Here is a 13,948-nt window from a genome sequence, read left to right on the forward strand (position 1 = left end):
AAGGGCACGTCACTGGAAGCACTCGGCTAAGTGTAGGTGTCAGTTACCCTGTCGGGAACGGGCTAAAGGAGCATTCCAAGGATAGTCACTCGATACCGTACTCTTATTATCAACTTACGTCGGACATGGCCGCATTCTGCGGTCTTTAATTGTTTTATAGGGTTCCGTACCTCAACGGGGAAAAAGCGGAACCCTTATAGGATCATTTTGTTGTCCGTCCGTCTGTCCGTATGTCTGTCAAGACCCTTTATCTCGTGAGGTATCGAGTTGAAATTTAAACCATATAGTCAGGTCTACGGTCCCTTGAAGCTGTGAAAAAATCACACTTCTAATTTAACGTAAAAAAAAGATACGGCCAGTTATGCCGCAAAAAACGTATATTTCGACACTCTCAAGAGAATCAAAATTGATAGGGTACAACCCGTTGACCTAGAACTATGAAATTTGGCAAGTAATATCGTCTTACACTACAAATACAGGAAAAAAAATCCAAGTGACGAAGCTTGTCACACCTTAAACATAAGAAAATACGCAGTACATTGCGTCTTAGAATAAACTTTCAAGTGTACTAAGCTTAGAGCATTTAATAACTGGAGTTGCCTTTAAGAGCTTACCCCTCTGCCGAAAACCTTGCACAATTGTGCAAACTTTTGATTGGGCTGACATGGCTATTTGTACGTTACGTAGAAATCATGTAGCGTGTGTAAATAGCAATACATTTGCCGTCCCCTCTCCCGCAAAAATGGGCAGACTGTTTTGTACAGAAAATGACAGCCATGACGTCTCCAGTTACTAAATGCTCTAAGGTAACAAGAATCAAAACACAAGTTATTTTTAAAAGTCGCTGAACAAATGTTGGTTAGTTTTAGGGGTACAGCCTACAGTTTAATTTTTTGCTCGTGATACAGGCCACACCCTGTATAAAGGAAAACACCAATTAATTTCGTATTACAAATACGAGTACTTAAAAGGCCTGAACCTGAAAATTTCTGTATATGTGTAACATGGCAAACCTGCATGTACAGCCACCGCGCGCACTGGCCGGTTGGAAATAGAAAACTAAGGGTTTCGCCGTCTTTTGTTTTTTCTTCGTAAATTTTTCCTTTGGAAATGTTGTCGGATATAGCACAATTCTGTAATTATTATTTTAATGCGACTGTATGGTTATAATTAGTGATAAAGTTTAATACTAGGGCTGCCACTAATGCAGCCCTTCCTTCTACCTTTAAATTGAAGAGCTACTTATTACTGTTGCTGCTTATTATTTGGACGTTTGCTGCTGAAGCTTTTCTTTACCCACGGACCTCGCTGAGCCTGCGTTGCCAAAGCTGATTCCGCACCCGCGGCCTAAGTTGATCGTACGGTTCGACAAAGAATGGGATTCAACAACGTTAAGGCCAGTGACGATATTTTATTGGTTTAGATTCAAGTACTGACAGAAATTAGTTTATTTTATTGTACATATTTTCATATTTATATTATTTACTATAAAGAACCTAGTTTTCATTTATCGCTCTAGCTAGCCGGTTACATATGTCGAAATCAAGTATGAACAAATTTAATATATAAACCAAAGTATTTATTTATAGGTAGATAAAAATAAATAAACAAATATTATAGAACATTCTTACACAGATTGACCAAGTCCCACAGTAAGCTCAAGAAGGCTTGTGTTGTGGGTACTCAGACAACGATATATATAATATTTAAATATGTACTTAAATACATAGAAAACAACCATGCCTCAGGAACAAATATCTGTGTCATCACACAAATAAATGCCACTACTGGGATTCGAACCCAGGACCATCGGCTTCACAGGCAGGGCTTGATAATAAGTTTCAGTTACATAACATGGTTAATTGGATTCAATTTACTGTAACACAGAAATAAGTGAGATTTGTTCCGGTGTTCGGTTACCCTTGCGGAGTGCATTCAACTGTTTAACATAATTATTTTGTACTTAATTGCATTGTTTTTATCAATGCAATGCATATGCATATGAGTAAATTTAACTAATCTGCTTGGACCTACGTCTGTCTTGACTGGCATACTGAAAATTCCTGGAACTGGCCACTTAGAAAAAACAAGTCGTCTCAGATATCAAAATCCAGAAACTTTCAGTATGGCCCACGTATATCCGGAACGTTTTAGGGTTCCGTAATCAACTAGGATATAGTTTCGCCGTGTGCGTCTGTCTATCTGTCGGTCCGTCTGTCCGCGGCTTAGCTCAGTGATCATTAAAGTAGAAAGTGCAATTTGGCATGAATATAGATATTAATCACGTCGACAAAATGGTAAAATAAAAATTAGAAAAAATATTTCATTGATATAAGTTATGTAAATCCATTTTCCAGTTTTTAAATTCATTGGTTTAAAATTCTCTTCTCGACCTAGTAGAGAGAGGCACTACTACTACTTCACGTATTCTGTAATGTGTAACACAATGTCACCTCATTTGTGAGGTAGTTCCACGTGTAAAACCTCACACATGAGGTGATTTCACGTGTTACACAATACATCAAACGTCGGATCCTGTCGTCCCATGTTTGCCTATAGCCGACGCTTAAATAAACCCAAATTTTCCTGCGTATTTCGCGACAATTGTAAATTTTGTGCCGGGAAAACATGGCGGGATCGTATCACGTGATTCTCCATCTTGGTCGTACTTATGACTACGTGTATGTGATTGATTGTCATCTCTCTCTACTCACTCGTGAACAATATCTTACAGATCCACTGAGCGAAATGAACGAAACGAGGGATACATATCGCGAGCGAAAGATATGAATCAATCTTTTCAACTCAGTGAACCGTTTTGCGCATGTCTAACGAAGGGTACTCCTTAATGAGTAGGTAGATAACTAGACTTTATAGCCCTTAGAACCTAATTGCTGTGTAAGACCCTGAAATACCCACAGCATATGTTCGTAAGTAGCACGACGTAATCGCTGCAATTACACCGTTGACGTTGTATTTCAATCGTGGTGCCGCATGCAAGAAGATCTGCTTGCTTAAAATTTCGAAAGAGACCCATAATCCAGTAACTTTGTCTGGGAAACTACTATATCTACAGATACAATTCTAGTCTCGTATTGTAGCAAAGGGTCTAGCAGGCTAAGCGAACAAGAAGTGCCCCCAACGACGGATTTGGTCATTCTTTCAGGTGGTGTACTGGCAGGTCCTAAGAACACTCTACATATGCTTAATATCAGTCCTCGATCTTCTTTTGTGAAGGAAGCGAAAACGGTACCTATGTCAGGATCGTACATGTAATTACCTATAATACGTGACCACGACTGCTCTGCCAAGAGTAATTCGACGGAGAAGAAGAATTACCTATAGCCGTCTACAGCTTATTCGGATGGTCTTCCCAACTTTGGTTCTCTGTCGGTCGTGTCATCACAATGTCAATCGTTTAGCCCACTTTCAGTCATTATCTACTTGACAATTCGGCCCGCGCGACCATTTTCCCTTTAACCATGCGGATCTGCGAACAGTGCCGAGTGCTTACATTTTAACGTGAGGTTTGGGATATTTGTTTTATGTAATTAATGTAAATATGTACAATTATAATATAAGTATCGATTCAACTACAAGGATATGATATGAGACCAAAGATAATTAATTGTGTCACCTGTTATAGTCTGTGCAGAAAGAGAAGTCATGAAATGAATGGGATCCAATATATTCTACGACTCTTTTCTTTTCGCACAGACTCTATCTCCATATATTTGCATAGAATTTATTTCAAAAAAATCCTTTATTATTGGTGTTCTACAATTTGAATGCCCTACCGTTTAGGCTTGTCATCTTTATAACGGGGCTATTTTATGTATTCAGATAACAGAGTGGGTTTCAGTCGACATCTTTAATAATAGTAAACTGCAATTTAAGAAAAAAATACTGAAATTGGCAATGGATAGTTAATAAGAGATCTACCTTCTTACTTTAATGCATGAGTGAACATACGCATACTACATACTTATAGACCTTATAGTACCTAGTTACTTATTGTACAATAGTCGTGTTAGTCGTTACTGTTTTTTTTTTTTTACTGTGTCTCTTCCTCTCTTAGTAACCATCATTCTGTTTGATAAGCTTAGCGTCTATGTAGTGTTAGTAAATTAACAATTGTATTTAGTACCTTAAGAGTAGTTAAGTGTAGTATATTCCTGTTATATATGTTTTAGTGCTGCTAAGGAAGCTGTTAGGGAAATAAGTGAATGTCCTTAGTGTGTCTCTGTAAACTTATCTCCTGCTCACTTATTTCTGTTTGCTTTCCAAATGTAAATTCAAATCAATAAATAAAAATAAAATAAACCTTTAGGTCACATTTAGGCACTTATCTTTATTAAAGTACATCGAGGATTCGCATCGTCAGCGTGGTTTTGCATATGGTATTCTAAGAATGTTATATAAATAGTTTATCTGGTGAGAATACGTTTGTGCCATACGTCACTTACATTGGGTTGCACTTTGCAGGAGAGCAAAAAGAAGCAAAAAATTTTTTTTTCGAAAAGTATTACTTAGAAAATATTGCACTTATTTATCATTTAGGCACAATACGTTTACTATTTATAGTACCTACCATACAAATATTTTGAACATAGTGTTTTTGATGAGTAAATGTTAAACGTACAATGTATGACATGACACAACATTTTCGATATGACACAATTTTTATTATAATTTTCTGTTAAAATAGTCTAATTAATGTAATTATCCTATAGTAAAATGCGGATACGGCACAACATCTTTGAAGAATATTTTAAACGGATTACTGACAATTATAGCATATTTTTGTTATTTTAGAAATAATTAAAAAACGATTTTGCTCAAAAATGGATGACACAAACCGTATTCTCAGCCGACGAGTTATAAAAATGGACACGCCGTGGATTTACCTAAATCGCATACCTATATCAAGCGTGTTATGTAAATAAGGTTTTTAACCTTTTATTACTTAGGCCGATGTCCTGAATGTAGGTATTTATCCGATTATATAAAGCTAGTAGTATTTTTACCGTAGCAAAAAAAACCGAGCGCTATAATAAAAAGTCCCGTTCCATCTTATTCTAAGCATCGTGGGTTCTTGTTCCGAAAATATTATGGATGTCAGCAGTCAACACTCAACAGTGACATATAACAAATGGAAGACCAAAAATGATAGTTTTAGAATAAGAAATCAAAATCAGAATCGGGCTCGAGTAAGAGAAGTCAGCAGCAGAAGTTGCTAAGCGAGCCAGGTGTTCAAAATGATCTTGACGCGACTTTATTGTAAAGAGAATAAGAGCGTGTCAAGGTCATTTTGAACACCTCGCCCGCTTAGCAACTTCTACTGCTGACTGTACCTAATTGCATTCATTAAAATGCCTAGAACTAATATACTCCTTGTGATAATAACTGTGAATGTCAACGGAGGAATGAAATTTATGACGAAGAAAGTATTTTATGCAGATTAGCAATCTTTATTATTTTATTTACATTAATCAACTTCAACTCAACTGGGATAATTGCAAATATGGGGTTATTGCACCTACTTGACTTCTTTTTTAGGGTTCCGTACTTAAAGGGCAAAAACGAGACCCTATAACTAAGACTCCACTGTCCGTCTGTCTGTCACCAGGCTGTATCTCATGGACCGTGATAGCTAGACAGTTGAAATTTTCACAAATGATGTATTTCTGTTGTCGCTATAACAACAAATACTAAAAAGTACGGAACCCTCGGTGGGCGAGTCAGACTCGCACTTGTCCTGTTTTTTTTTTCAACAACGTGACTTAGGTACAAGAGCTCCTGTCATTTAGGGATAAAATCCTGTCCTGTACGGATATGATGGTCGTTCTTGTCTAATACGTGACAGCGTGATAAAACGGTATCCGTCACTTTCTATCCCGTGGTGTTAAAAAGTGACAGTTATTTTATCACGTGGATAAAGATGGATAAAGCCATCCATAATACGCCGGCTGAGCTACTTGGAAATAAAACGTAACATAGACTGCGTTCCGACCAAACGTATCCGGGAAGTAAATAATAGACGCAATAACCCCATAGTTGCGTTTACCCCGGTTGACCTTATATACCTATAGGTAGGGTAGCTCTAGCTGGTAGGTTCATAGGTTCTGCTCACTGGGAATCACATGACTAATCATAATCAGTCTGCATTTAGTCACATGATGTTTATGTTAATTAAGCATATTAATATCTATTTTAATGAGCATAAATTGATACTTAATTTGATAGTAGTTATGTGTTTAATATTTAAATATCTGTTTCATGTTAATAAATAAATATTATAAGGACATTCTTACACAAATTGACTAAGTCCCAAGGTAAGCTCAAGAAGGCTTGTGTTGTGGTAACTCAGACAACGTTAAATATAATATACAAATACTTAAATACATAGAAAACATCCATGACTTAGGAACAAATATCTGTGTTCATCACACAAATAGATGCCCTTACCGGGATTCGAACCCAGGACCATCGGCTTCACAGGCAGGGTCACTACCCACTAGGCCAGACCGGTCGTCAGTTATTTTAGAATGTCGTTATAGAATGAGAGTATAACTTTTATTGTATGGAGGCGGCTACGTTCATGACTCTTAGGGTCTACCGCGAACCGCGTTCGACGTGTTGCCTCCCTGTCACACTTACGTACGAATTTACAAGTGGGATAAAGAGGCAACACGTCGAACGTTGTTCGCGGTAGGCCCGCTTAAACAGCTTGATGAATCGTGGTTCGTGGGTGGTCCTCTATGGATATAATGGATATCAATGAATATTGATTGCAAGTAAAATTGTCGATAAAATTAATTAACTATTCGCAAACCTTATTGTAACGAGATAAGGTTCAATAAAGGTCAATAAATTGTGTTTCTGTTAATAGGTATCGGTTAATCCACTCTCCATTATCGTATCTATTTGTATAGATATATTTCCGGTATTCATATTCCAAATATTTTGAAGGTACCGAACTTGTTATTGGAGATAACGGATGATATCAATGATATATTGATACGCCGTGCCGTAATGATAAAGCTCAGGAAGGTCAATTGATATTGAAATTAAGAGTGAATCAGGAATGACTTCTGTTATTTTATCTTTCACAATCTATATTGATACACCTGTAGGATTTGTTATTGCAAATATAGCTAGGTTATCTTTAGTCTCACACATTTTTCCTTATTGATTAATTTTACGAATTCTCAGTCTGGAGAAAATGTACTTTAAAGTACGTTCTAACAGTACATCAACCCACCAACGGAGCGCCAGCTGACGTTTACAAGACTTCATCTTCCTTAACCATTTTACAAGTCGCTGCCTAAGATAAAAATCTGTTACTGGTTCGCGGTCCATATGTTGTAAATCAAACCTAACCAGATTACTTCTCACTGCATCAGAACCTGTTTATGTCAAAACAAGGAAGTATACTTATTACTTACTCATATAACACGAGCTGGATTGCTGCCTAGGTATTTACAAAGGTTTTAAGCTCACCTATGATCTGTGTCCATCATATTTTGACCCCGAGATTGGTACCAACTATGCGTCGACAAGGCTCAATCTTATACTGGACCATGGAGGACTGAGTTGGCCTTTAAAGTTTGTTAAGTGCTTGTGAAAGGAAAGGAGATCAATTGCAAACCAGATTAACTATTAAATAGTAGTCAATAATAAAAATGTTATCGTATACATAATTACTGGAAATAATGGGTTTATTCACTTAAGTATCTTTTGTAGGTTCTTTTTATCGAGTAAATGCCGCTGGTCTTAAGATTTAGTGTACATAGGTAATTCAGTTATCAAACTACTACTACGGTAAATACTTAGATTTATGTATGGCCACAGAAGAAATAATAGTACTACCGTACAGAAAGGACACTTCCTACAAACCCGAAGTTTGACAGCGATTCAGGGTCGAATCATGCTATTCCTTCCTAATATATAGCACTATCCCTTTCGGCTATTTAGGGTTGTCAAAATTCAAGTGATTATCTTATCTGTGATCGTGCACGCACAAGGAAGTCAAGTGGTGCCAACCCTAATAATTGCTCGGAGCAATGCTGAGCCGAACAGAGCCGAGTTCGACCGAAGTCAGGAGTGTCTCCCCACTGGTATGGCATACGTTAAGGTAGTGGGTACTTTTTTTCTGAATCGGCATTGCAATAATTTGCATTTCGTATACCTACATAAATATATACACAGTTACGGAAAGTTTTTGTATGTAAACTCTAAGGGCCACCCCACATCTAGCGTCTTTCGAGCGTCGGCGTCTCGTCGGCGTCTACAACTCTATGGCCCTGCTCGACGCAACGTCGACGCAACAGAACTGCGCAGCGACGTCATTTTCCATAGCGCTGACCGACGCCGACGCCCGAAAGACGCCAGATGTGGGGTGGCCCTAAATCATAATTGGATTCCAAAAAATGTTGCCACTGCAATAATTTGTTTGTAAAATAGTAAATTCCTTTTTATAAATAAATACGCTAAGATAATTTATTTATTGGTAATTTTACGCCTACGATTTAAAAAAGTACTTTTATTTACTTATTTTTACATAAATACAAGACGCGCTAGTAAAAAGTGGCAACATTATCTTACTTTTTTTGGAATCTAATTATGATTTAGAGTTTAAGTAGGTGTATTTGAAATGATAATTATTTTTTTTATTTATTGAGCGTGTATGAGGAATGATAAAAGTGAAGGAAGCGAAAGAGGTATGTCAGGATCGTAGCAAGTGGAAATCCGTGGTCTCTGCCTACCCCTCCGGGAAATAGGCGTGATTATATGTATGTATGTAATTTATAAATATAGTTGTTATCATCACTTAAATTACTTAGGGTACTTAAGGTACTTAGGTAATTTAAAAGTGAAATGAATACAATTTCAGTACAAGTAATAAATTAACTAAAGAAAACAACAGCTGCAATACTGAATGAGTAATATTTGCACACTATTTTAAACTTCATTATATTAAGCGTGCGTAATTTAACTAGCTATGTACTTAATGATGTTACATCAAGAAACGATAATAACATTTATATTATGATTAATTTCACACAGAAAGGGGTGTGACGGATGGTACAGTCGACGTCAAAGACATGTTTACATTTTTTGCCTTATTACAAAGGAGTAAGGTGCAAAAGTGTAAGCATATTTTTGACGTCGACTGGTGCTCAAAACGACACGCTCTTATTCTCTTAACAATAAAGTCATGTCAATATCATTTTGAACAACTCGCCCGCTCAATATCATTTTGAACAACTCGCCCGCTCAATATCATTTTGAACAACTCGCCCGCTTAGCAACTTCTGCTGCTGACTGTACGTATAGGCACAGTACACTAAGAACAGTAGTGAATCTAAGGCCGCTCGGCAAGTTATTTGCCTACTCTTGCGTTGGCGCTTAGGGTTGTCACTTTTATTTTTAGTTAAATATTATTTGCATATTATGAGTAGCACTACGTTTCTATTTATTATATAATATAATGAAATGTTCTATCAATTCATAAATGAAGTATAAATAAAACGCTTTTTAAATATTAACATTAGGAAATGGCAGTTATTAAAAAAATTATAAATTCGATACAGAAAAAAATCCTCCGGTTTCTGCATGTTCGGAACGCTTTATTGTTAGCGGTTAAAGTAAAGTAAATTCTCATCCTTACGTATAAATTTAGTAAAAAGGTTTTAGGGAAGCATGGGCAAGTAGGTATTATGAAGAATGACAAGTCCGGGTTTGAGGAGTCGTTATTGAGACACTATATTTTTTTTCTACTGTACGACTGTAATTTTTGAATTAAGATTTCTTATACCAAACTGCAAATGGGTATTTTTAATGTACGGGCTCCCAACTCAACTATAATATTCATTTCGATAGAGTTTAGTCAACTATAATGAAAATGACCAATTACAGCTCGCCGCGGTCAAGAGGGCGAAACAAAACCATAGCTCAAATTAATTATTAATTTTAGGTTGTATAGTAGAAACAATTGGGTAATAAATCAGAAACGCGCATGTGACACCCTTAATATAACAACATCCATAGACTACGAAAACCACTTAGTGTTGCTTGTTAGTCTCCATAGGCTACGGTGGCCAAAATCGGGAAAACAACTGTCTAAAAATTGAATTTAGCGGCACATTTCTATGAAGATTCACTACTGTTCTTATACTGTGGTATAGGTACCATCCGTCGTATACAGGGTGGAACATTTCTAGGGACTGAGCTGAAAGGATAGTGTTATCTAAGTGATCTACAATCGACTTATTATAATCGTAAAACTGGATAAAAGTAAAACAAAATCATTAAAATGAAATATTTTGATATCAGTGAAAACCCTACAAAGTTATTTAAATTTTAAATTGACACATGTCACGTCATTCAATAGGATTGCTAGGATTGAAACATACAGATATTTGCACTAATGTATAACAAACTGTATCTCAAAAACGGTTAGAAATATTAACGTAATTAATAATTGAAAAATAAAGTACGTAGCCTAAACAATTCCCCGTTTGCCTAAAAGTCCTTCGTCCCGAAAAGCCTGGGTTTGAACCTGCGACCTCCGGATTGAAAGTCGCACGCTCTTACCGGTAGGCCACCAGCGCTCTTATATCTACATCTGCACGTACGAGTAAATAAACAATGGTTTTTTTATAGGCCAGCACTGATCAGGTATCAATTTTTCTAATTATATGGCGATCACGTGTAAAATATTTTTTTTATTCTATTTTTATTTTATTTTAAAATAATTAATTATTGATTTTTATTCATTTATCCAATGGTTTAATCGCTGAGCCTAAAAATCTCTTTTCGAAAGTATACGAGTCCAATATATAAAATTTAAATCCAGTGGTTATTGGCCTTAATATCATTAACTGTAATTAATTTATCAGTGAAGAAATTAAATCGTGTATAAAAATAAATTCTACAAAATAACACAGATTAGCATTACATACCTATATAATTAAAACGGTAGATCCTAATTATTCTCGTATCGTCAAAACAGAAGCTCACTGCGAAAGTGCACACAATACACAGTTGTATCACGATGCTCTCATGCACATTTTCGCGACGCGTGCACCGCGGCGGCACGTTTGACGCGAACTGTGCCGGCGTGTGCGCAGGTCGCGTTGCGATAATGATTAGACTAACTATCAAATATTACATCAGGGGACATTCCGATTGATTACTGAGCGCGGGACCCGTTCAACTGAAGTATAGTGTGCGATTGTTAAGGATCAGGGATGTTGCGAATATTCGCATCCGCATCAGCAACCGCCGAACTTCCGCATTATTTTCAACATCCGCATCTGCATCCGCATAAAATCGATGCGGAGCTTATGCGGATGCGGATGTCGAACAAGTCGGTACAGGAACGTGTTAGCGGCGGCGTAAGTGCTAGGTTATAGGTCATTAACGACAATAACGACATCGTCTAGATTCAGAAAAGTCGGCCAAGTTTATGTTTATTAAATATAACATAACGCCCCTATATTCTTGCTCAAATACTAAACGTTTCGTTTTTTTTTACATAAAAATTACTAAAAATGTAATATTTAACGTTTTTGAAATACCTAATCTTACATCCGCATCCGCATTCGCATCCGCGGATGTGAGCCTTTAAATACCCGCAGTCAAAAAATCTGCATCCGCAACATCCCTGTTAACGAAGAGACGATTAAACTTAAGAGGAAAGGGGACGACCGCTTCTGCATACAAACGTAGTCCATTTTCTTCTTAGGATTATTATTAACATTATAGAAAGTATGTTTACACATTTTGATGTATTTTGAGCATATCTATGCCCCTTCCTTTAACATTTTTCGATTTTTGATTAATTTATGAGTTAGGAGCGTAAAACATCATCAAACTGTGGTTGATATACGAGTACATCATAATAAAATCAATGATATCCAGAGATGAAAATGGGCACTATTATGTTTGTATGAAAAGGAGGTTTTTTCAATGTAAACAAATACCAAGAATAAGTGTGACCACGAGATCAGTAATGAATGGCCAACTGGAGATAATCAGATAACACTAATGTCCGCAACATATTTGACTGTTTTATTACAACAAAATATGTCTTTATTTCCAAAACTTTTGTTTCCGAGATGATGGGAGGTGGAGCAAGAGTGTCCTAGCCTCGTAACCTAGGAGGCCTCGTTCTAAAATAGAGGATAATATTTAAAAGATTGCAGGACAGCAAACGGGGCTGCTTGGAGGAAAATTGGAGAGGCATCTGCCCAACAGTGGACACATACATGCTGAAGAAGAAAGAAGAAGAGTGATTCACATTTAAAATGAGGCTGCAACTTCTATTGTATGGAAGCGGGAATTTTTATAAGCTAATCTGAATAATACTACAATAATACCAAGATTCTGTGAATAATAGTGTTCCTTCGTTTGAAAAAGTTTACATATATTTAGTTTCAGATTTGCCTTTTCTTTTATTAAAAGTTAAGAACATTTTTAGATAATTTAGTTTAATAATTTGACACACAATGTCATTTTTTTTTCTCTACAACATCAGTCTGTACTGCCTATTTATTAATATTTGTAATTTAATTTTATGATAAATATTTGAATGCTGAAATTCCAGCCAGGCATGTAAAGAACTGAATTTGTATATATTCACACCTTATTTATAACTCGTGTTTATCTAAAAATAAACGATTATCTTATCTCTTATCTTATGTTATCTAACATTGGACATGGAATAGTGCGAAAAATAACAAGCGACATGACATAATGGTGGAATATAACAGTGGAAAATATTGACATATTCTCATGTTTTCTGAATGAATTCACAATATCAGCATTGTATTTATTATGTAATATGTTATAGAGGAAATGACATACTTTAGATATTTTTTTATTAATAGTTACACTATTATCTCAGGTTTACCTGTAAAAAAAGTTGTAAGTGTGGAAAAAAAAAGATGACTGCCTAGCAGTGGGGCATTAAATAAACTGAATAGAAGTGTGTGGTAAGCCGCTAGAGGATAGTGTGATCACTCTTATCACTAAAGTTCATAAATCCCTGTTTTCCCCAGACTTCTTAAAAAACTATTTTATAACATGTAAAAGAAATATTTGTAATTTGTATCCCTCATTTCTTCATAATCTTGTATTAATTTATTTCACGTCATAATATTAAACTTGTAGTTTATACCTACTTTATTTAAGTCCAGTCAGAAATAGACTAGCAACAGTAGCAACCACCCATAATTAAGACAATGCAGGGGGTGGATTGTCCCTGCACTTTTTCCAATATTACAATCAAAACTAATAACGATGAAATAGACAAATATCGTTATAGGGAGATGCTTCCACTGCAAGATTTACATTTTATTAAACATGATATGTATACTTACTAATAAAATTGGTACAACCTCATTTGACCTAATTTCAGCTGAAACTGCACATTTACCGTATCAAAATATTCAAATACTTTTGTAAAGCGAAAGTATCGTTTGATAAATCGAGAATTGCTATTTATTCAAGCCATCCCTACCCAAGTTTTACACTTAAACATAGAACTAATTACATAAACTGTTTCTCAACAACTGTAGCTTTAAAAAAGAATATTAGCCACTCACCTGCTTCCTCCGAATGTTAGAAATTCAATTATAAAACATTATCCACCTTATTAAGTCACCAATTAATATTAAAGTTCGATTTGACGAGAAATATTCACTTCACGTCGAGAAGTGGATCTCACGTATTCGTAAACATTTTTGTATCAAGCGAACGTCAAGAACACGTCAAGTCACATTGACAGTTGACACTGACAGTTAAGACGCTGCTGAGTCCGTATTAGGCTAACGAATTTTTCGTTAAGTTGCTATTTATTTTTAGTGTCTGTGCGGAACAAAGACCTTTTATTATATCAAGACATTCAAGACCTCGGAGTAAATATCTATGGAGTAGAGAC

General features: G+C 36.0%; 1 protein-coding gene across 1 annotated transcript in view; it reads right to left on the reverse strand.

The window, feature by feature from the left end:
• The window catches only part of LOC134791335 (sodium-independent sulfate anion transporter), a 41,920-nt gene extending 28,185 nt beyond the window's left edge, over positions 1-13,735 (reverse strand). The window contains exon 1 of the mRNA XM_063762351.1: positions 13,614-13,735. The gene's annotated coding sequence lies outside the window, so the exon portion shown is untranslated. The remainder of the gene's footprint in view (positions 1-13,613) is intronic.
• Positions 13,736-13,948: the final 213 nt, after the last annotated feature.

This window comes from Cydia splendana, chromosome 6, assembly GCF_910591565.1.
Source record: "Cydia splendana chromosome 6, ilCydSple1.2, whole genome shotgun sequence".
Classification (NCBI taxonomy): domain Eukaryota; kingdom Metazoa; phylum Arthropoda; class Insecta; order Lepidoptera; family Tortricidae; genus Cydia; species Cydia splendana.